This window comes from Hyaena hyaena, unplaced genomic scaffold, assembly GCF_003009895.1.
Source record: "Hyaena hyaena isolate Hyena2069 unplaced genomic scaffold, ASM300989v1 scaffold_1047, whole genome shotgun sequence".
NCBI classification, from domain to species: domain Eukaryota; kingdom Metazoa; phylum Chordata; class Mammalia; order Carnivora; family Hyaenidae; genus Hyaena; species Hyaena hyaena.
Window position 1 is genome coordinate 153,273 of NW_024081684.1, and position 22,516 is coordinate 175,788.

Below are 22,516 nucleotides of genomic sequence, written 5' to 3' on the forward strand. Positions count from 1 at the left end.
TTCCATTTTTGTTCACTCCATTCTCTTTTTCTCACCCTCCACCAGAAGCCATTTGATGTTTGCCACATAACCTGTGTTTTTAGTACATATTCTTCATATTGTTTCTCAAGGGACGATGAAGTGGTAGAAATTGTATATCTCTTGGAAAATCTGTCATGTGATTTGGTGTCTCAAAAGTTACCTGACATGCTCTGAATGGCTTATTTTTCTGCAGATTCATTCATTCATCTGCTCAAATATACTTATTAAGCATCTGCTATAAATAGCATTGTGTCAAGGCACAAGAAGGAGTAAAAAGAACAAGATATGATTTTTCTCTTCTTGAAGCATAAAATATTAGAAGAAAGAGTTGTAGTGGTGCCTACGTGGCTCAGTGGGTGAAGCATCCAACTCTAAGATTTTGGCTCAGCATGATCTCATGGATCCTGAGATTGAGCTCCAAGTTAGGCTCCACGGTGACATTCAATTAAAATTCAGAAATGTTTTAGGCAACAATCCATTATTGCCTATGAGTTTTTAATGTAAAAATCACTTAGTAAAGTAGCTAGGAGAGAGATCCTGAGACAAACAATCTAATATTGGATAGGGATCAGGGCAACTAACTGAGAGTGGGTTAAGACCCCAAAGAGTAGAATGGCAGGGGACACTTCAGTGGGAAGTCCTAGCCAGTGTGACTGCAGTGTGACTTAGGAGGGCCTAAGACATCTGTGTATGGAAGGAGGTCAACCTTACTCTCTGGGTAAGCTCATTATTTCCCTAGCTCTAATTACTAGCATGTGCACAACCATACACCTTTTCCAGGCCAGGTCTCTCTGGTGATCTCAAGATTCCTAGGACTTCTATTTGATATCAACCTGTCCCCAGACCTGCTCCTCTTCTTCCTGCATCTAGTCCCACTCACCCACCCAATTTTTCAAGCCAAACCAGGCATTAAGCTGGACTCCTCGTCACTCAATTGTGAGCAGGCATCCACAGTGGTGCTTCAGTCTGGCTGCTACTGCCGGTTCATATTGTTATCCCGAGTCCCAGCCTTCACCATCTCAACGCTACATCAACTTCATAGATTATTCACTAACTTCTCCATTTAACATCATGTTTCAGACCATCCTCTACCCTGAAGCTAGAGTGAACTCTCTAAAGCACAAATCAGATGTGTCCCTCTTGCGTTCAACATTCCATTATCCATAGGATGAAATCCAAACAGGTTAGTGTGATGCACCAGAACCTTCAGGATTTGAACCTAGCCTCAGGCTGCCTCTTCCCACACCCCTACTCATGGCCTGTAAATTGCAGTTATACCTAACAGTGCCCTGAATGTAGCTTTCTTTTGCTTTGGGGCTTTTGCACATGTTGTCTCCTTGGCTGGGGTACATTCCTGCCTGCTAGTGCTTTGCTAATGTCTATTTATCCTTCTAGGTCTCTGCTTGGGCATCTTCTCCTAAAGGAATGCTTTTCTCTCCTCTATTATCCCAAAGATTGGGCATGACATGCCTCTTATGTGCTTACTCAGCACTTGACCTCATTCCTCCCAGTACGTAACACCCTGTTCTGTGAGTAGAGTGGGACTTTGAGCCTGGTGACCTTTCTGGTCCTAAATGAAATAGTTGGCAAACAGTGTACACTCAACATCTGATGAGAAAGGGGCAAAGGAAGAAAAGGGGTTCTGGGGTGCCTAGGTAGCTCGGTTGGTTAAGCATCTGACTCTTGATTTTGGCTCAGGTCATCATCTCACAGTTCATTAGTTTGAGCCTGCATTCAAGTCTGAGCTGTCAGTGTGGAGCCTGCTTGAAATTCTCTCTCTCCCTCTCTCTCTCTCTCTCTCTGCCCCTACCCCACTTGTGTTCACTCTCTCTCTCTCAAAATAAATAAATAAACTTAAAAAAAAGTATTTTTTAAAACAAAGGGGATTTCTGAGAGTCGGATGAGAGGTATTCATATCATACTTGCTCTACTCATTTTCTTAATTTTTTTGCCTCCCCCACTTCTACTCATTAAGCCCATAATATATGGGGCCCTTGGGTGGCTCAATCGGTTAAGCACCCAACTTTGGCTCAGGTCATGATCTCGTAGTTTTCTTTCTTTTCTTTTCTTTTTTAATGTTTTATTTATTTCTGAGAGAGAGGGAGAGAGACAACGTGAGAAGGGGAGGGTCACAGAGAGAGGGAGATACAGAATCTGAAGCAGGATCCAGGCTCTGAGCTAGCTGTCAGCACAGAGCCCGACGCGGGACTCGAACCCACGAACCATGAGATCATGACCTGAGCTGAAGTCAGACGCTTAACCGACTGAGCCACCCAGGCACCTCGACCTCGTGGTTTTCAGTCTGCTGTCAGCATAGAGCCCACTTTAGATCCTGTGTACTCTTCTCTCTCTGCCCCTCCCTTGCCTGTGCTCTCTTTCTCTCTCAAAAATAAAATAAACATTAAATTTTTTTTAAAAAAGATCATAATACATGGTTTTGAAATATCAATTAATAATCTGGAGCTGGAGTGACTTTCCTCCTGATGAATCCAGATTGGTTATAGAGCTGATGAATGACTGTCTAGTACTGAAAAGTTAACATGATTATAAATCATTCCTTTGAGAAAAAAATGAAAACCTCAATCTCCACCATAAGCAATATACCATAGTGGTCAAGAGATTACCTTTGGTCTCTGAGAGACCTGAGTTCAAGTCTTGGCTCTGCCATTTGCTATGATGTGAGGTAGATTATTTAAGCTATGCCTCAGTTTCCTTATCTGTAAGGTGGAGATCACAAGAGTATCATACATTTTTGAGGATTACCCAAGGTGTACAAAGAACTTAACACATTGCCATTTACTACACAGTGTCAAAAAATGTTGATTATTATAAAACTAGTGGCAGCAGGTCTTTCAAAGACTCTTTGGTTTATTTCAACATGTATCTCTCTTTCTCTTTTTCTCTTACAATTTAGCAATTTATAGTCAGATTAGAACTGAAAGGCCTCAGTCACTTCTCTCCTTTTCTCTTATATCTCCTTTCCAATTTCCATCTGACCTTTGTCTTGTGCATTAGTGATGCCTGGTCCCATGGCCTATCTCTGCTGTCTTGAGTCAGGAATTAGTCTACATAATCATGAGATCTTGGGAGTTCTCCTTATGAGAAACACCATCTGAAATCCTGTTCCAACTTGAGAAAAGCATTACAAATTATATATAAGAAAAGGAGTTTTATCTAATTTATAAACTCACAGGTTTATGTTATTACTAGGACCTGTTATGGTTAATAAACAAATACATATTTCTTATCACATTCTACATATGACTAGTCACATCTTTGGGCGTAACATCTTGTTCTAGGTTTTAATCACTTTTGATTTTGCACCTTAATATTTGTACCACTAAAGATCATCCTTTTTTTTAAAAAAAATATTTTTATTTATTTCTAGGAGGGAGAGAGAGAGAGACAGCGTAAGCGGGGGGGGGGGGGGGTCAGAGAGAGAGGGAGACACAGACTCTGAAACAGGCTCCAGGCTCTGAGCTGGCTGTCAGCACAGAGTCCGATGCGGGGCTCGAACCCACGAACCGTGAGATCATGACCTAAGCGAAAGTCGGACACTTAACCGACTAAGCCACCCAGGCGTCCCTGAAGATCATCCTTAATATGAGATTTGGCCCCTGGGAGTTGGGTGATAGAAGCAATAAAATCCAATAGTGTCACTGGCTTAGTAGAGAAGAACAGTGATGAACTAAATATTGTTGGTTGGAAAGTTAGTGACTCTTGTTTTCCTATAGCAAAACGTTTGATCCAACTGTCACCTGCTGAATCATGTAAAGAAAGCATGCAAACTGAATGTGTAGGTAGGGGAAAAGGTAGGGAAGGTAAAACTTTTGTTTGTATTGGTTGCTCCTTGTGGCTTTTAGCCAACTACTACAATCAAGATATGAACATGGGCTGGAGCTAACTTGTCTGCCAGCAGAAATGGAAGGGAATACAGTTTCACTATGGGATTGTCTCTGCCTGTGATCTAAATTGATTATGAGCCCTATAACTGGGAGTCTTGCTGGGGTGAAAAATCCAATTACTTTTTTTGCCTAGACTGAAGCAGTAGTAAGAAGCGACTGAACACTCATCCAGCTTTGGCAGGAAATAAGAACATGGCCGCAAGCCCCTTTCAAGCATCTTCCCTCAGTATTCAATGCCAGACAATGGAAACATGTCCAGTCATAAAGAAAGATGAAAGGTATTGCCATCCCATCCAACTTTTTCTTTCTTTGCTTCAAAAGGTCTCAAGAATAGTCAACTTCAATTTGAGAAGGAAGAGACTGGCAGAGCATAAAGAGCTATAAATAAAAGATCAGAGTTTTCAGGCATAGAGTTTCCAGACACAGTTTTAGGCTGTGGTAACTCACACTTGGAACTGACTGGAAGCAAATAGGTTGGAAGCTTTCTACATTTGGACAGGAATCTCTCGCTTGGCTTGCAAAAACTTCTAATTATTCAATTCTTAAAAGAATCCCTGGGTCCCTGCACCTGCACAAGAGAGAATGGCTCTGGAAACGCTGCAGCTCCAAAGACCATCATATCTTCTAATGTCCATGGCTCAAAAATAGCCATGGAGGAAAATGACAAGAAAGAATCTCCCAGAGGGCAAAGCCAGAGGTCATGGTGAACAATGGACAAGGGAGTTCAGCCAAGGCAGCAGCTACCAGAGGGCCCAATCAAGGCATGTACTCCACTGCCAGAAAGGGAGTCTTTGCCATTCCTATCCAGCAGGATTCAATAACTGCTATAGATCCATACCTGCAATATTTCCTTTTCCTACCTTTTTGGTGGCAGTTTTATTGTGGTTATTCTGCTCCTACTTCAGCAATTATATTGCATGTAAATGCAGATAACTTATTTTTTGGTTTGTGAATTACCAGACCATGAGGAGCCACATCTGGTTGTGATGGAGATGACATCACCCAGAGATTCTGGATTTTGAGTGAAATGCAATACCTGGATGAAACTTTGAGGTCATCTCTTTTGCAGAAGGAGACACATGTGTCTATGTAGAAGAGTATACATGATTATTTAGGAAGCCAAACTACTAGGTGCCTTCCAAAATCCATTCTTCTCTTCTCCTTTAATACAAGAATCCTGATTTTTAACTAGGCACATTGTTTCCCAGCTAGAAATCTTTATGTCACTGCCTCCCTTACCATTAAGTGATAGCCAAATATTTAAGTTCTGACCAATGAGACAAAAAGTAGTTGAGTTGCAAGGAACCCATGGAAGTCTCCTTAAAAGGGAACACCATGCTCATCTCCCTTCTCCTCCATCCCGTTGATTCCAGTGTGGATATTGTAGTTGGAACTTATGTGGCCACTTTGGACTATGAGAATGAGGGCCACAAAGAACTCAAAGGAACACGATGATGTCATGGAGCTAGCAGATTAGCTCTGAATTGCATTACCCTTAGATCTTTTAAATGAGAAAAGAATAAAGTTTCATCTTATTTAAGCCACTGTATTTTGGAGTTTTGAGCTATGAAGCTATGAATCAACTCATGATTGATATACTCTCTCTGTGTGATTTGGCCAACTGAATTTTAAGAATATAAAGTAGGTGGTTTAGTGTTATGGATTTGAGGTCTGGTCCACTAATCAGCTGAACTATTTCTTGAGAAGTTGAAAAGAAACGCCTCTGTTGTTTTAGCTTGGAACCCGCCAGGGTTGGACTTAATTAGGATGCAAGACTGATACAGTTTCAGAGTTGGGAAAAAAATTCCATAATGTTTTGCCCAATTAAAATGATTATAGAGAGTACACTTCCTGTGGCAAATGGCATCTTGACTACTGTGAGGACAGAGAAAAAACCTAGAGGTTATGGTCTGGATGGGAGTATCTCTGTCACCCATGCTCTCTGATCTAGCCCTAGTATTCAGTATTAGAAAGAAGGTATGGTTTCACAGGTCTGATAATTTAGAAAAAAAATCAGAAAAGTAGTCAAATTTAATATATTAAAACACATGTCAATGAATATTTATTCTACTTTCTATGGGCTTACCTAGGGTTTCTCAACCTTGGCATGATTAACATTTTGTAGCAGATAATTCTTTGCTGTAAGAGGCTCTCCTATGCACTGTATGATGTTCAGCAGCAACCCTGGTCTCAGCCCTCTACATTCGAGTTGCAACATCCCCCATTCCAGTTGCGACAACCAAAATATCTGCAGACATTGCCAGGTGTCCCCTGGGAGTCAAAATTCCCCCAGTGGAGAGCCATTGGATTAACGTGAGGCTCAATGCTAATTTCATGTTGTTTTACAATATACAGAGCCTGCTATTCGCTGGTGGAGAAGAGCCACCAGTTTCCTGGAATTGGGACACAGGGCTGAAGCATATTTTACTTATCTATACTTGATAGAAAATCTCAAAAATAGCTTTAATTTAACAAGCACCTCATAAAGGTCACACACTCTCCTCAGTACTTCACATTTACTACTTATTTTGGGAGAAGCTTTTTTTTTTTTTTTTTTAAAGCATAGGACAGTACAGCAAAACAAAACAAAACCCTGAGCACATAGATACAGAATATAGGTTGTGGTTGCCAGAGGTTGGGGGGCGGGCCATGGGCAAAGTGAGTGAAGGGGGTCAAAAGATACAACCTTTCAGTTATATAAGTCATGAAGATGTAATATGCAGCATGGTGACTATAGTTAATAACACTGTCTTGCATATTTGAATGTTACTAAGAGAGTGGATCTGAGAAGTTCTCGTCACAAGAAAAACATTTTTGTAATTATATGTGATGACGGACATTAACCAGACTTAATTGTTGTGATCATTTTGCAATATACACAAATATCAAATATTAGGTTGCACACCTGAAACTGCTGTAAAGTTATATGCCAATAATACCTCAATTTTTAAAAAAGTACAGGAAGGTACAGTAACAGTTTTTCTGCATTTCCTGCCCAGTTTCCTTTCCCTCAGAAATTTGGTTTGTACCCAGGTCATATTTTTATACTTTTACTATGGAGATATGCAATCTCTAAGCAATATTTGGTGTTGCTTTGGGTATGTAAGAATTTTACATAAATGCATGTCATGCATATCATAGTGTATGCAGCATTTTTGTGCTCAAAGTTATATTTTTTTGTGATTCCTCCATGTTGCTACACGTAAATCTGGTCCATTTATTTTCACTTGTATATAGTATTCCATTGTATAAATGTGGTGCAATTTATTTACCCACCCTTCTACAGATGCACATTTGAATTGCTTCCAGTAAATTTCTATTCTAAAACAAGACTACAGTAAACATCTTTCTATGTCTCTCTGTGCACATGTCCAACACGTGCTGAGGTTTCTTCAGAAGTAGAATTGTTGGGTCAGAGGCTGTGATTTTTATTTTTTATTTTATTTTATTTTTTTTAATTTTTTTTTAATGTTTTATTTATTTCTAGGAGAGAGAGAGACAGCGTGAGCAGGGGAGGGTCAGAGAGAGAGGGAGTCACAGACTGAAACAGGCTCCAGGCTCTGAGCTGGCAGTCAGCACAGAGCCCGACGCGGGGCTCGAACCCACGAACCGCGAGATCATGACCTAAGCGAAAGTCGGACGCTTAACCGACTAAGCCACCCAGGCTCCCCAGAGGCTGTGATTTTTAAAAAATTTTTTAAATGTTTTATTATTTTTGAGAGAGAGAGACAGCGTGAGCAGGGGAGGGTGACAGAGAGAGGGAGACACAGAATCTGAAACAGGCTTCAGGCTCTGAGCTGTCAGCACAGAACACAATGTGGGGCTCGAATCCACGAACTGTGAGTTCATGACCTGAGCCAAAGCCGGATGCTCAACCGACTGAGCCACCCAGGCGCCCCAGCTGTGATTATTTTTAACTTTACTAGATAATGCCAAATTGTTCTCTGACATGATCGAATCAATTTACATTCCCACTAGCAGTGCATGAAAATCCCTGACTCCCCATAATCCTCTCCAGTGCCTGCTTTTATCACAATTTAATTTTTTTCCTTAATTTTGTGGGAGTGGAATGTCTCACTCTGGATTTATTTGCATTACCATGGTTTTGGTGAAATCACACATCTTTTCCTGCATTTGTTGGCTATAGCGGTTTCTTCGGTGGGTTACTGTTCATGTCTTTTGCTCATTTTTCTATTGGGTTTTCATTAAAATGTTTGTTTAAAAGAATTTTAGTATGTTCCATACTAATGCTTCGCTTATTTTAAATGTTACAAATACCTTCTTCTAGGTTTTGTTTGTCTTCATTTTTTAAAAGGTATCTCTTAGTGCACTGAAGTTTTAAACCTATGTAGTCTAATTCATATATATTTTCTTTCATCATTTTTTGTTTGGACCTTGCTTAAGAAATTCTTTCCTATTCCAAGGTCATGAAGAAATTATCCTCTATTTCATAAAATTTTCATGTTTTAGTTAAATATTTATCTCTTTGAAGTTTTTTTGTGTGTGTGTGTGTGTATGGTATGAGGTAAGGATCTCATATACTATCTCTTAACCTTACAACAACCGTATAAGGAGGCATTATTCCCACTTTACAGATGGGAAAACCAAGATTTGATACGTGACTTGTCCAAGTTTTATAGACAGTAAAAGGCAGCAGAGCCAGGACTTGAATCCAAGTGTATTTGGTCTCCAAAGACCATTCTGTTGCATACATGGCAGGATGCTGTACCAGAAGGCCAGGTGCAAATAAACATGGCATTTTATTTTTCAAGAAGTTTTCTTGCATCTTTATTGTAAGGGTACCACCTATCTCTAAATATATCTTAGATGAGAGATTATGAGATTCACTTATTTTCCTTCTAGTGTAGAGGCTCAGGTCCACTTTGGTCCTGGGTCCTCCAAGCCTTGCCTAGCTTGAAATCCCAGTAGAATGGACCAAACCGGGCATGAAAAGAAAAGTATAAGTGACCTCAGCTACCAGTGAATCTTGGGATTTCATCTATATATTTAGGAATCTCTTTCTTTTCTGGTCAGTTGTTCTCTGTAGATGGATGTGGTAGAATCAGGACAGAAAGAAGTCTAGAACAGCTGTTTGTATCATGTTACTGATTTCCTTATTGATTTATAAGACTGTTTCATAATATAAGAAGACTAGCTTCTCTTCTGTAATTTTTGTTGCAAATATTTCTTTTAGCTTGTGATAGCAGTATGTTTTGACTTATCTTTGTGTAATCAAATCTATCAGTCTTTCCCATCATTTTTTCTATTACCTTTATGCTTATAAAGTCCTTAGGAGCCTTAGATCAGCTTAAAATAACATACAGTTTCCTTTAGAAAAATTTTAATGTTTTCTTTAAAATCGCTTTTCATCATATAAACAAAATATTTTATACTTTTTTCAGACAGTACTGAACAGCTTAACATGAAGAGTAATTCCCTTCCATTTACCCCAACCTCCACCTCCACTTCCCCAAGGTATTTACTCTTAACAGCTTCTTGGGTACCAATTTCAGAATATTTTCATAAATGTAGAGCACAAACTACATTTGCAGCAACAAGTCATCTAGTGGACTTTTTCACATTGATTCAGAGTTGTGTGTCTCCAAGCTGATGACTATTGGATTTAATTTTCTCCAGTCTTAAGGGAGCTGCAAACCTCACCAAGAGGCCACCAAACCGGCCCTGCAGCCACCTCCCTAACCCTTGCTGACCTATATACGCAGAGACAGGATGGCTGTGGGAGGAGGGTCCTCTGGAGTAGGATTTCTTGATCTGGAGCCCTCAGGGATTTGTGGATAGAATTCGGGGGTTCATGATCATAAGTGGGAAGAATAGTCTGTCCTTATTTTTACTATCTTCTGGCTGACATTTAGCATTTCCTTCCATTATGAATGTAGGCAGCAAACCACAATAGTATCAGCAACACCAGTAGAAGCCACAGGCGTTTTCATGTTGCACGCAGTTGTTGCAGATACCTCAAAATATCAGTTACACTCAGCACCACTTAGAAATCACGGCGAGGATTGTTAGATAAAGCAGCATACATATCAGAGTACAAATTTAAAAAAATGTTTTGACAGCTGTATTTTAAAATAGTTTCCTTTGTAACATTGCATATTTTATTTTATAAACATTATTCTAAGAAGGGGTCCATAAGTCTTTCGACATAAGACTACCAAAAGAATTCATGCATGAGAAAGATCTGAGGAGAGGGTTTGTGGTTTGGGGTGCTTCTCCCACTGGTCACCAAATGAGAAGCTTCCAAGTTATCAGTAGTAAAAACTGAATTGTGCTATCTTGCTGGTACCCCATTCAAGGTGGCTCCTCTCCCCCAGTCTCAGACTGTGACGAGCATTGCTGGGATGGGAGCCTGGGGGTGAGGCTGTGAGTGGAGATGACCCTGAGAGCATCTCCTGGGTAGACAATAGTACCACCCACAGGCAGGCGCCTCCAGCCACAAGAGCACAACCAGCAAGATAGGTAAGTGCTTTTGCTCTATTCTTCTCCTCAATCCCCCCCACTTCCACCCACTCCCAGAGGGGTTAGAAGCAGCAGAGAGAGGAAGAGAAAGGAAGAACAATGCAAAAGAAGAACTTTATTCCTCCTTCCAAGGTGGACATTTAGGCCACAAGTCCAGCCTTGGATGGATGGAGGGGAAAAGTCTTTGGATGTGAATGGATATAAAATTAATCTTTGACTTGGCCTGGACTTTAATATATGCAATAGAATCTTAGTGACCAGAATGAGACTGCTCTTAAAGCTGAGTGACTAAAGAGTTCAGCCCAAGGAGTCAAGAAGAGAATAGAAAGGAAGATTTGAAGGCAGAGGTAGAAGACAAAAAAAAAAAAAAGCTATTTCATGGCATAACCCACACAGTTCAGACTGTCTATTGTACTGGTCTCATGTGCTTGCTTAACCATTTGTTCTTTTTTATTTTATTTTTTTTACACAACTCACTTTTTTTTTTACTTTACTTATCTGAGTTACATATATTTTTATGGTTTCACTTTTTGAAAACACATAACTCTTTAACTCAAGTGGAATTTTTCCACGTAGGGGGTGTGTGGGGGAGGAAAGAAGCAGCATGACTTTTACCCTGAAGTTAGGAGTCCCATTGTGACCAACAAAGTCCTGGATAGTCTGCACACCTACCTCGCAGGTTTCACTGGAAAGATGTCGCCATTGCTCCTGAGGCTTGTAAGTCTCTCGTTGATTATAGTTTAGTAGGCTGCTGCTCAGGCCCTGGGGGAGGGGAAGAAGGACAGTGGGCTGAGTCACATAGGAGATACCTAATGTGTAACAAGAATTTGAGCCAGAGCCATGAGGGAGTGTCTGGTGGAACACACTGGCAGGACCTTGGTGTCCGTGCCTCCTGCCTACGGGCCAAGGTCTGGACAATAAGGTGGCGGTGGGGGAGGGGGGTGTTGACTACCTTAGATGGCTGAGGCTGACGGCCAAATGGAGGGGTGGATCTTTTAAGACCTTTGGAGGATCTGAGGCACCTTCCCATGCTTCCAACTCCATCTCTTCTCAATGTTATAGGTGGTCGCCATATTCATCTGTCTGGTCTCCTGCCTCACTCTGTGCCCATCAGCCAAACAAATCCTCCATCCAAACCCACCATTTCTGCCTGTCTTCCCAGCTTATATCTTTTCCTTACTTTCATTTACTTTCTCCATCCTAAATCTTTTTCTCTTCCTTTCATTGTGCTTATTTAGTGCCTCCTCTCTCCTCACTTTTCTCTCTATTACCTTTTTTTAAATGTGAAACAGAAGGATTATGGAGAATTTTCTTCCTGCTTTAAACCAACCCCACATAAACCTTTAAAATTATTATATATTACACATTTTTATCCATACATACAAAAGGGTATAAAATAAAATGATCCCCTTGTATTTGACACTCAAAATAAATATTGCCACCTCTCTCCTTCCCCTCCACACATTACAACTATCTTGAATTTTTTACATATATTAATTTTTGCAGGGGGTGATACTCCAAGAAATAGTTTGTGGATTAAGAATGCAAGGATGGGAGGTAGCGGGGCCCAGGGTCAAAAAACCCCTTTCTGCTCACAAAGGATATGCATTAGACTGAGGCCAGACACAGACCCTGGATTGTTATCACTTGAATTAGACCATGACAGCCCCCTTTAAAAGGCATGCTGGTTATTTAAGTAATCTGATACATTAGCAGCCTTTACTATTGTAGGTAGGGCTTCTATCTTAACTACTCATAAAAATGAAGAGGGGATGGGAGATTCATGATTTAGTGGCATTTCATGTGAAAAACTACAAGATTTCTATCAGCCAAAAGTGTTAAGTGGCTTTGAAAGAGATGAGCACATCACAGATTGTATTACCAGAAGTGCAATGTTCCAAACATAGGAGCAAATGCTGGATTCACAGGATAGCTGGAATCGCATATGCAATGTTAACTAAGCATCTAGAGGTCCCTGGGGGGCTCAGTCAGTGAAGTGTTGGATTCAGCTCAGGTCATGATCTTGCAGTTCATGAGTTCGAGCTTCCTGTAGGGTTCTGTGCTGACAGCTCAGAGCCTGGGGCCTGCTTTGGATTCTGTGTCTCCCTCTCTCTCTGCTCCCCACCCCCCACTCATGTTTTTTCTTTCTCTCTCTCTCTCTCAAAAAAAAAAAAAAAAAGAATGATGGAAGTAAAAAGCTTGGTTAAGGCCCAAACTTGGAAAACACACAATGAAGAAAATACCCACCTGGGGTAATCGCAGCATTCCGAGTAAACACATGTAACATTTTTGGGAAATGTACTCCTAGTACAAGTGAAGAGGGACAGAGACGGGAGGCCTGCCTAGAGGAACGCAGTCAGCCTGGGTGGGGGCTCGAGAATGTTCCCCTGGCGGCTTCTGTGGGAGAAGGGCGGGCCTGCACGGAGGGTGCTAGAAGGACGTGTGTGCTTAAATTCCCATTTCCTTAAGGGGTCTCCCCGTTTTGGGCTCCTCTCCATTCCCACCCTTCCAAAACGTGGTCACCACATTTCTTCCTAGAGGACAGATTGAATCCTATCACGCTCCTCCTGAAAAACGTTGTTTCGGGTTAACAACTAAACTTCTGAGCGCGGCATTAAACGTCCTGCATGGCCTGGCGTCGGATTTCATTCTGGGCTCAGCTCCAGTGACATCTCCAATGACATCTCATGCAAACAGGGCCGTATCACAGAGCCGACTTTTCTTGTGCTCCGTAGAGCATGCGTTTCGCAGTCTTTGCTCATAACCGTGCCCTGTGACTAGACAACACTCCTCGTGTTCTGTCTTCATTGAATTTTTTTTTCCATTCTTCAACATCGGATCCAAATGCCTCTGTGGAGCCTTCCTTCCCAGAGTCCTCTGGCTCAGGTGACATTCTTTCCTCTCTCCCTCTCTCTCTCTCTAGGCAATTTGTCTTTGACAAGGGATTGGATTTGCACATCTGCCTAGATGGTAAGCTCCTTAAGGTCAGGGAGTCTGTGATTGATATAGTACAGTCTGTACACACACACACACACACACACACACACACCGGCACTATACTTTGTATCCTCTATATTATATATTTTATATTTATATTTTGTATATTATGTGTTTTTACACATTTCATACATTGTATATATTATAGTTTGTAATTTTTTTTTAGCCCTTCTATCTGAGGACAGACACACTGTGGATGTGCATTGGCTTCTTTGACTGCCTATTGGAAGACAATACTTATAGGGAATACAATCAATGTTTCACAGACTTTACTTCTCACCCCTGTACTCCAATCCAGCCTAGCTAGTGAATAAGACTTTAAAACTGAGTTGCTGAGCAAGAAGACATTTGGTGCCAGTACCGAAGCCATTCAGCTTTGTCTCCCAAAGAATTTCTTTCCCTCACTTGGGAGCATGTAAGTAATATTATCTGGACATAGTTTTGGAAAAATACAGAATTAAGTCTCCATTATCAATTCTATAGTTTAACTTCAGCAGATGCTTTTAATCTCACGCTAGTTTCACTGTGCTGACAAGACCTCACCTTGTATATTTCGCAGACTTCCTGTGGTTGTAGACACTTATTCTAATAACATCTCAATCCAAACATCACCAGGATATTACATTTTCTGGAAGAAAATTGGCTGATGCTTTCAGGCCAGAAAAGCTTTTGGATTTCTGGATGTTTCAGGTTACCTGTATTGGAATCTCTACCTTTTGATCCTAATAGTCTAAAGGTGATTGGGTCACTCACCTTTTTCAATGATGGATTCATAATTCCTGAAGGACCAAGTCTTCTGCATGTTGATGTAACAAGACTCATTAGGTCTATGTCTTAGTGTGGCAGATATTCCGTCCATCAAAACAGTGAACAGACTGAGTAACCCTGTCTGCTGAGCTATGGATATACAAAAGGTCTGAGAATAATCTGAAAATATGGATATGAGTTCTGTATTCTCAGCATGACTTTTTGATTCTGCAGGGTGAGTGTGAGTATATGAGAGTATGACTATGAACACACATGAGTGCACCCACGCAAAATGAGGTTTCAGAGAAAGTACATTCACAGAAAACTTGAAGGAGGACTGAGCAGGAAGAGCTGCAGGGCCTCATTTAGATGTTTGATCTAGGCTGTGAGCCAGCAGGAGGGAGAGTGGTTTGGGGAGATTCCAGGGGCAGAAACAGGGATGCTATAGAGGTGGGGTTCATGTGTTTGGAGAAGAGGGATTTTGTTCCACTTCGACTGTTCTGTTCACTCTGTGTTGTAATTTATGACTCTATATGGCTGACTACCATACTAGACTGAGTAGGCACACAGTAGATTTCAAATGAAGTTGATTTTCAATTGGCTTGATACTTAAAAGGAGATTGGGACCTAGGAGGAAGGAAGAGCTCTGGGGAGGGTGCACAGTGGGGACTGGGCTTTAGAAAAAGAAGTGAGACCAGGTCCAAACCTGTGTACAAGTGGGTTTGTACTAAATTAGTGGAATAATGTGGAACTATACAAATATTTTAGGTTGCCTCTAATTTGTACCCCAAGAGTGCTTTAGATTGGAGAAAAATCATTTTTTCTACTTCAAATGGCCACCTGACCTTGTTGTATTAGAGTGAATAAGATAGGAAGCGCATGGAAAGGGTCTTGAACCCATATCATCTCTTTGAAGGTCAATTGCTCTTGGACCTCTTTACAGTTGGAAGCAGAAAGCTATTACAGCAGCCAACGCCTTCTGTCTGAGGGCTTCCTGGGATTCCTGATAAGCCTTCAATGAAATGTACTTCCTTTCCCTTTAGAAGCAAGGGTTCAGGACTCTTCATCAGGAGTAGAGTGGAAACTGTCCTTTCTCAGGCCTTTGGGTTCAGCCATGTTTTAGTTTAGTGAACAGTCAGCTCAGGACCTTGAAGCAGAAATAACTGGAAGTGTTCTAGAACTACGAGGGATGAAGGAGGGAGGCAGTGTAAGGAGAGGGAACGCAACAGGAGGAAGCCAAGGCAAAGATGCAAAGATGATCATCTTTGAGAGCTGCCACCAAGGGTAGGGAAGGGACTTCAGAGATAAGAAAGGTGACATATTAGGGGATGAGCATGAGACAAAGTCCATCTTACCAGTGAAGCCACCAAGATGTTTAGAGAGCAAACATGGCTCGGATGTGGACCAGTCTCTGGCTAATCATGTGGACTCAAGCCTAATTTTACCGGGTGTGACTAGAGATAAAAGAAGTAGCAGTCAAGGCCATTTCATGTGAGTGGAGTGATAACAACCTAATGAAGAAGCATTTTTTAGCTAGTTGAAAGAGAAAATGCTTTAAAAAGTAAATGTAAATTCAGAACCATGGACTAAGTGTAAAATCAGTCCTTGCCACTATTCTAAAATATGAATCTTCCACTCAACAAATGGCTTCTGTCAACAGCACAAAGCTTGCTGCCATAACCCTGAAGGAGAGGCAGTAGCAGACTTTACATGTGGAAAAGGTTGGTAACACGGAAGCAAGAGCCAGCAAGACTGAAACCAACTAGTCCTAAACCACAAACACCAGAAAAAAAGTCAACATACCATTTGTCACCATTTCACCACCAGCCTTGCTAAAATAGCCTTCATTGAGGACACTGAGCCCCCAGGTGGCAGCTGAAATCCTCAACAAACACTGCATTTTATTGTGTGGCGTCCCACCCAAGGGGGCAGCTGGAAGCAGTTTGTCAGTGAAAATTTAAGAAAGAGAATCCGTGACCACTCAGGGCTTATGTTAAACATGATATCCAATGGAGGTACTTCAAAATTTTAATTTCTTTTGGTGGGGATTGGGGGTTGGATGGAATGGAGAGAGACCAGGAGAAAAGAAAACACCATGCTTCGGGGGGAAAAAAAAGATATTACCACACTTTGAAAAAAAAAGAAGATATTTGGTCAGAGAGATGGCTTGATCATTTTCCTCATTGTTCTGTGTTGATTCATGCTCCCCCATAGCAGGTGAGCCTTGAGTGTCTAAAAGGATGTGTATTGCCCATCTACCTCACATATGGACATGAAGTCCTTTTTGTATCTGAGTGGACCCCTTAAATTTTCTTCTCAATAAGGTAAGATTTCTACTCTTCTCCCCACTCTCGAATGCATGTTGCTTGGCTAAACTTCATTACTTACTGATTTGGATTACCTCAAGTGGGTTAAAACAAAGAAAACTCCTACTTCTCTGAAAACCCTTTGTTCAATGGAATGTCATACTAGTCTGAACTCATCCCACATATTTGCCGATGGCTACTCAGTGTCAAGGAGCAGAGATGAGCAGATACATTTGGAGATTCTATGGCATACTTTCTTTAGTTACTAAAATATAAAGTTACTGAAACTACGTATCTAAATGTATATGTAAATATATACTAGAGTAAGGCAGGGAGTATGAGTATGGACGTAAATTTTGGGCCTACTTCCTGTCAGGTATTTTTTGAAATTATATTACTACTTAATCATTATAACAATCAATGAGTTATCCATTATTTCCCTCTTTTAACAAAGGAAGGAATAGAGACCCAGAGTAACCTATTCACAATCACTTTAAAGATAACAAGCACTTTTTACATGAAAACTTGTGGTCTTTTTGTGGGACATTAGCTGCCATGATGCTGTGATTGTGTGAGGAACTGCAACAGTTTGAATGCTATCAAAAGTTGAAAGCTAACTTTATGATACATTTATTGGTGTTTTCACCTCTAAACATTGAATGAATGGTGGTGGAGAGGATAATACTAGGGAAGCATTTTGGGGATCACATTGGTAGCAATTTCCTGTAATGTTTCTTCTGTAAATCTAAGTTGTCACTTAGCAAATCTGATGTGGCCAATGGTGTATAATACAGTTACTTGTATTACTGGGTAATCTGCCCATTTGTTTTCAGCTTTGATGAGAATGGACAAATTTTGGAAAAGCATAGAGATGCTCACTTTTGGTAAGAGCAGGTAAAAATGATGGCAGGATACCACAGGGTAAATCCAACAATGTAACTCAATGCCACCAAGGAGATACCTTCAAATTATTTTGTTGGAGCACCTGGGTGGCTCAGTCGGTTAAGCAGCCGACTTCAGCTCAGGTCATGATCTCACAGTTTGTGGGTTTGAGCCCTGCATCGAGCTCTGTGCTGACAGCTCAGAGCCTGGAGCCTGCTTCAGACTCTGTGTCTCCTTCTCTCTCTGCCCCTCCCCTGCTCATGCTCTCTCTGTCTTTCAAAAATAAATAAACATTAAAAATTTTTAAAAAATTATTTTGTTGGAGTTATTAAAGGAGGGAATAGATGTATGATTCAAACTCTGGCTCAATCATGAAAGTAGTGGAGGTAAATACTTTAATATTTCTACCAATATCTTTTTAACTCTCAGGGTTCATTCATTTTAAGGTAACTAAAGGTAGACTATGCCTCCGGTAGACCATTCCAAGAGGCATAAAGAACTGAACTAGATCAAAAAAATTTTTTTTAACATTTATTCATTTTTGAGAGACAGAGAGAGAGCACAGCAGGGGAGGGGCAGGAGAGAGGGAGACACAGAATCTGAAGCAGGCTCCAGCTCCAACTGACAGCTCAGAGCTTGACATGGAGCTTGAACTCATGGACAGCAAGATCATGACCTGAGCTGAAGTCAGATGCTTAACCAACTGAGCCACCCAGGCAGCCCTAAATTAAATTTCTATTTACTTCCCCAAGGACTAGTTAGATCTCAACACTCTGGTGTTTGTTTGTTTGTTTGTTTTTTGGTGCTAGCAAATGGTACAGAGAGATGGTAGGTACTTTATGATTTCTCCTATATTTTAAATTGCTAAAAGCAGAAACCAGGCTTAAGTCTGTTTGGGCCCCTGCAGACCCACTCTTTGCTCTGCTCCATGGCTTGAGATGCTGACAGATGAGAACTTTATCAATAGGCTTTCTTCCTCTGCCTTCTAGTTGGATTCAGCCAAGGGGAGACATCCATGCAAATCTGGAGAGTGGGAGGAGAGAAAGGTCTAGGCTCCCTCCCCCCTGGGTTTTGGTGACCTTAGGAGGACAGCCCTCAACTGAACAGTTGCCTTCTTCAGGTTCTGATCATCATTCCCTCCCCTACCCCTTCAGGTGCTAGTGTCTCCCCGCTGTGCTAGCCCGGGATCCTGCCCAACATCTTATTGGGTTCCCTAACTCTGCCCATACCCATCTCCTGCCTGAACCCTGACCAACTCCTGTTCAGCACAATGCTTTATACATACATACAGAGGCTTTTAAATTCAATGAAAAAGAATGGCTTGACTATTCTGATATTTGCATTCAAAGATCGCTTATGGTAGGGTGACCAATTGTCCTTGTTTGGGTCTGAAGGGAGCTCCCAGGATGCAGGACTTGTAGTTTTAAAATTGGAACACAGTTCTGGGCAAACGAGATGAATTGGTCACTGTAGTACATTGTTAAAAAACAATTTTTAATTGGTTTTGAAAAGCATTATCTTATCTTTGAAAAGATTTCTATGATCATATTTAAGCTATTTTACTAAATAGAGTGTTCCCCACTCATGAGAAAATTTGTGTCTGAAATGATTCTCGTAAGGCACTTTGGTATAATGTGAACAGAGGATGTGTTATTTTATTTATTTTTTTGTCTGTTCAAATCTGTTTACTCTCCAAAGGAAGTCACCCAAGGAACTAGCGAGACATCAGGGTGATATATAAGTGCTTACTAAGAAGTTTTGAATGAATAGAGTGGCAAAGTACATCACAGTGAAAAATTGCTGCTTGAATATGGTTTCTGATTTAAAAAACACTTCTGGGCATTTTAAATGACAGTTTTCTGTATCCCTGTCGTTCCAGTGTGCTGTTATCCTGAGAACCTAGGAAGATATTTGCATATTAGGAAGAACATATTTTATTGCTTTGTGTAACTAATTCCATTTGTTGGTATATTTTAATTCCTAAGAGATCAGTTTGAAAAGAAAAGCAACAACCTCAAATAAAGCTAACATTTTATGAGGAAATCTTTATTTACATGTTGGGATATAGATGGATTATTTTATCTTTTTCCCATCAGAAATGTGTTTATTAAATGACAATATTAACAGCGATTATACTGTTTTCGTAAATGGGCTGCCTGGGAGGAGGGAATTTAATAGAGTTAGAAATCCACCATGATCTGAATGGTTTTCAATTCAAGATATTATTTTCTGGCAGGAGAGCTTTTGACTGTTCACTGCAGGAAGGCAGAATTGCAAATATGTAACCCTTTACTCCTGCCATTTACTCTCAATCTTCTTGATCTATTTCTGTTCCCCAAATCATTGTTCTTCTCTCAGAGCTGGACAAGTTATTTAAATCAAATTGGTAATATTGGCTGTGGTTTAAATTAGAACTTAATAATTTACTTCAGGTGTCTTTGGAGAGCTCCCTTTGGTATTATCTCTGAAACGGCTGGTGTCAACATTGTTTTCTGACTATAAACTACTAGAAAGAATGTGTGAAAGATATTGACCTAAGTGTATTAAATTTATCTCATTGTAGTAAACATTTATTGAGTGCCTACTATGTGTAAGAGGATAATAGAAAATCAGACTTCACAAAAGGAAGGTATTACTTGAAGCATCACACTAATGGAAAGGAAAAAAAAGCCAGTAGTCACCCATTTGAGTTAGGTTTAAAAAATTACATTCTGTGTATTCACTGGTATTTTTAGACTGAGTTTTCAAGATTGGATTCCCCTTTTCTTTTGTAACCTTGTGAAATTTGTAAGAGTTTTAACTCCATGTTTATAAGTAACATTCTTTTCTTCAGAGAAATGTGAGAACATGAAATAAGATCCTAGAGTCCCACAGTAAATTTTCCATGGCCTCTGTGGCTTGTCCACAGAGGTGCCTTGCAAGATTAGTAGGTGATGCTTGTGGCTGAGAATGTAGTAGATTTTCAGTTTAATGGACTTAGTAATTACTGGGTCATACTCCTGAGTTGCTAGTGCCATTGAAACAGACTTCAGAGATTAACACAAAGGTCTAGAACCTGTCCCCTGTTCAACACAGACAGGAGCATGTGGTCCAAATGTAAATTTTCTTTGGTTGCAGAGACCATTTTCTTTTTCCATAATGGGCAATAGGAAGTGTGCTGGGGCAAAATGACAAAAGATCTTCAGAATGGAAGTTTGGGTGACCATTCCAGTAAAGAAACTGTGCTGACAAAAAAGATCAAGAAAATCTCACATTGCAAGTGGGTAGGTTATCTGATCATAACTCAGAAAGCCTCATCCTAGCTAATCATGGTGGGTTTTGAGGTTTATCAGTCAAGGGTCAGCCCATAATAGTTCTTCTGTCTTTCTTGTCTTCATTATAGCTTCATTCCTTTGGCTCCAGACATCATTTTCATATTCATGAAAATGAGTCATTAAAAGCCATAAAAAGTGTCTTTTTGATTAAATATCTTATTGATTAAAGCAATTAGGTAACAGTGTGCTCAGGTCTTGTAGGAATGGGGTCAAGATAGGTGTATGGATGGGGAGGGAGGCCACCTGACGTGGGAGTAGTACTTACAAGGGAGGCAAGATGAAGTCAAAGTTTAAACTGTTTGATGTTACATGTTGTCCTTGAACAATTAATATAGTTAAACATATCTTTTTTTTCTCTTTTTTAAAAAATTTAAATTCAGGTCAGTTAACATATACTGTAGTATTGGTTTCAAGAGTAGACTTTAGTGATTCATCACTTAAATATAACACCCAGTGCTCATCCCAACAAGTGCCCTCCTGAATGCCTGTCACCCACTTAGCCCATCCTCCATTTAGCGCCTCCCCCCACCCAACACTGCTCCAGCAATGCTCAGTTTGTTCTGTGTATTTAAGAGTCTTTTATAATTTGCTTCCCTCTCTGTTTTATCTTATTTTCGCTTCCCTTCCCCATGTTCATCTGTTTTGTTTCTTAAATTTTACATATGAGTGAAATCATATATTTTTTGTCTTTCTCTGACTGACTCATTTTGCTTCACATAACACATATCTTTTGACCCTGGAATTCTACTTAAAAAAATTTACATTAAGAGGGGCGCCTGGATGGCTGTGTACATTAAGTTTTTGGCCCTTGGTTTTGGCTTGGGTCATGATCTCATGGTTCATGACTTTGAGCCCTCTATTGGGCTTTGTGCTGCTGGTGTGGAGTGTGGGCCTACTTGGGATTCTCTCTCTCTCTCTCTCTCTCTCTCTCCCTTCTCTGCTCGCACTCTCTCAAAATAAGTAAATAAACTTTAAAAATTTTATATTAAGGAAAAAACAAAATACATGCACAAATGTGTACATACAAGAGTGTTTATCACATATCATTTAAAAGCAGTTTTAAGTGAAAATAACTTGAGTATCTATCAATAAGAGGTTGGGATTCTCTGCAGGAATCCAAAATGTTGATGTAGCTGTGTATTTCATGTAAAGCCATGGTGTAATTTTTAAAGAGAAAAAAACCCCAAAAATATGTCTAACATAATCCAACCGTTGTTTTAAAAAAATATTCGAGTAAAAAAAAGAATCAATATATAGATATTAATTTGCATTAATTGCATTAACTACATAGAAAAGCTTGGTACTATAAAACATTTTTTCTGGATAGTAGGTATACGAATGACTTTTTAAAAACTTGTTTTATACTTTTAAAATAAAAAAAAAATTGTACAAGTATTACCTTAAAAATCAGAAAAGCAGCAAAGACACACAAAAACCTTTTCATCTGAAAAACTGAAACACAACTTTGCCCAAGCAGAAGTCCCAACTGTAGGTCCTGGGTGTCTCAGCTGTGGCAGGAAATGTCTTTGCTGGGAAATTAAAACCCCCAACTGCACGTGGGCTCTGGAAGCTGTAGCAGTAAAAGTATCCCAGTATTCAAAACAGGAGTCAGGCAGCTGAGAGCACACTCTTTCAAACATGACTTTGGATTCTACCTCTCACCCACCCCTCTCTACTTGGTTTCTGTCCCCATGTCCTCACTGCCTGCTAATGCTGACCCACTGATTTCTTTTTTTTTTTTAGACTGTCCTTTTATTTTTTATTTTATTTATTTATTTATTTTATAAATAGTTTGTCAAATTAGTTTCCACATAACACTCAGTGCTCATCCCCACAAGTGTCCTCCTCCATGCCCAACCCCCCC

At 40.2% G+C, this 22,516-nt stretch overlaps 1 long non-coding RNA gene across 1 annotated transcript in view; it reads right to left on the reverse strand.

Moving 5' to 3' along the window:
• Window positions 1-2,933: 2,933 nt before the first annotated feature.
• LOC120223833 overlaps window positions 2,934-22,516 on the reverse strand; it is a 30,672-nt gene continuing 11,089 nt past the window's right edge. The window contains exons 3-4 of the long non-coding RNA XR_005526379.1: window positions 11,079-11,168; window positions 2,934-3,150 (exon numbers count right to left, since the gene is read on the reverse strand). This is a non-coding gene — a long non-coding RNA (uncharacterized LOC120223833). The remainder of the gene's footprint in view (window positions 3,151-11,078; window positions 11,169-22,516) is intronic.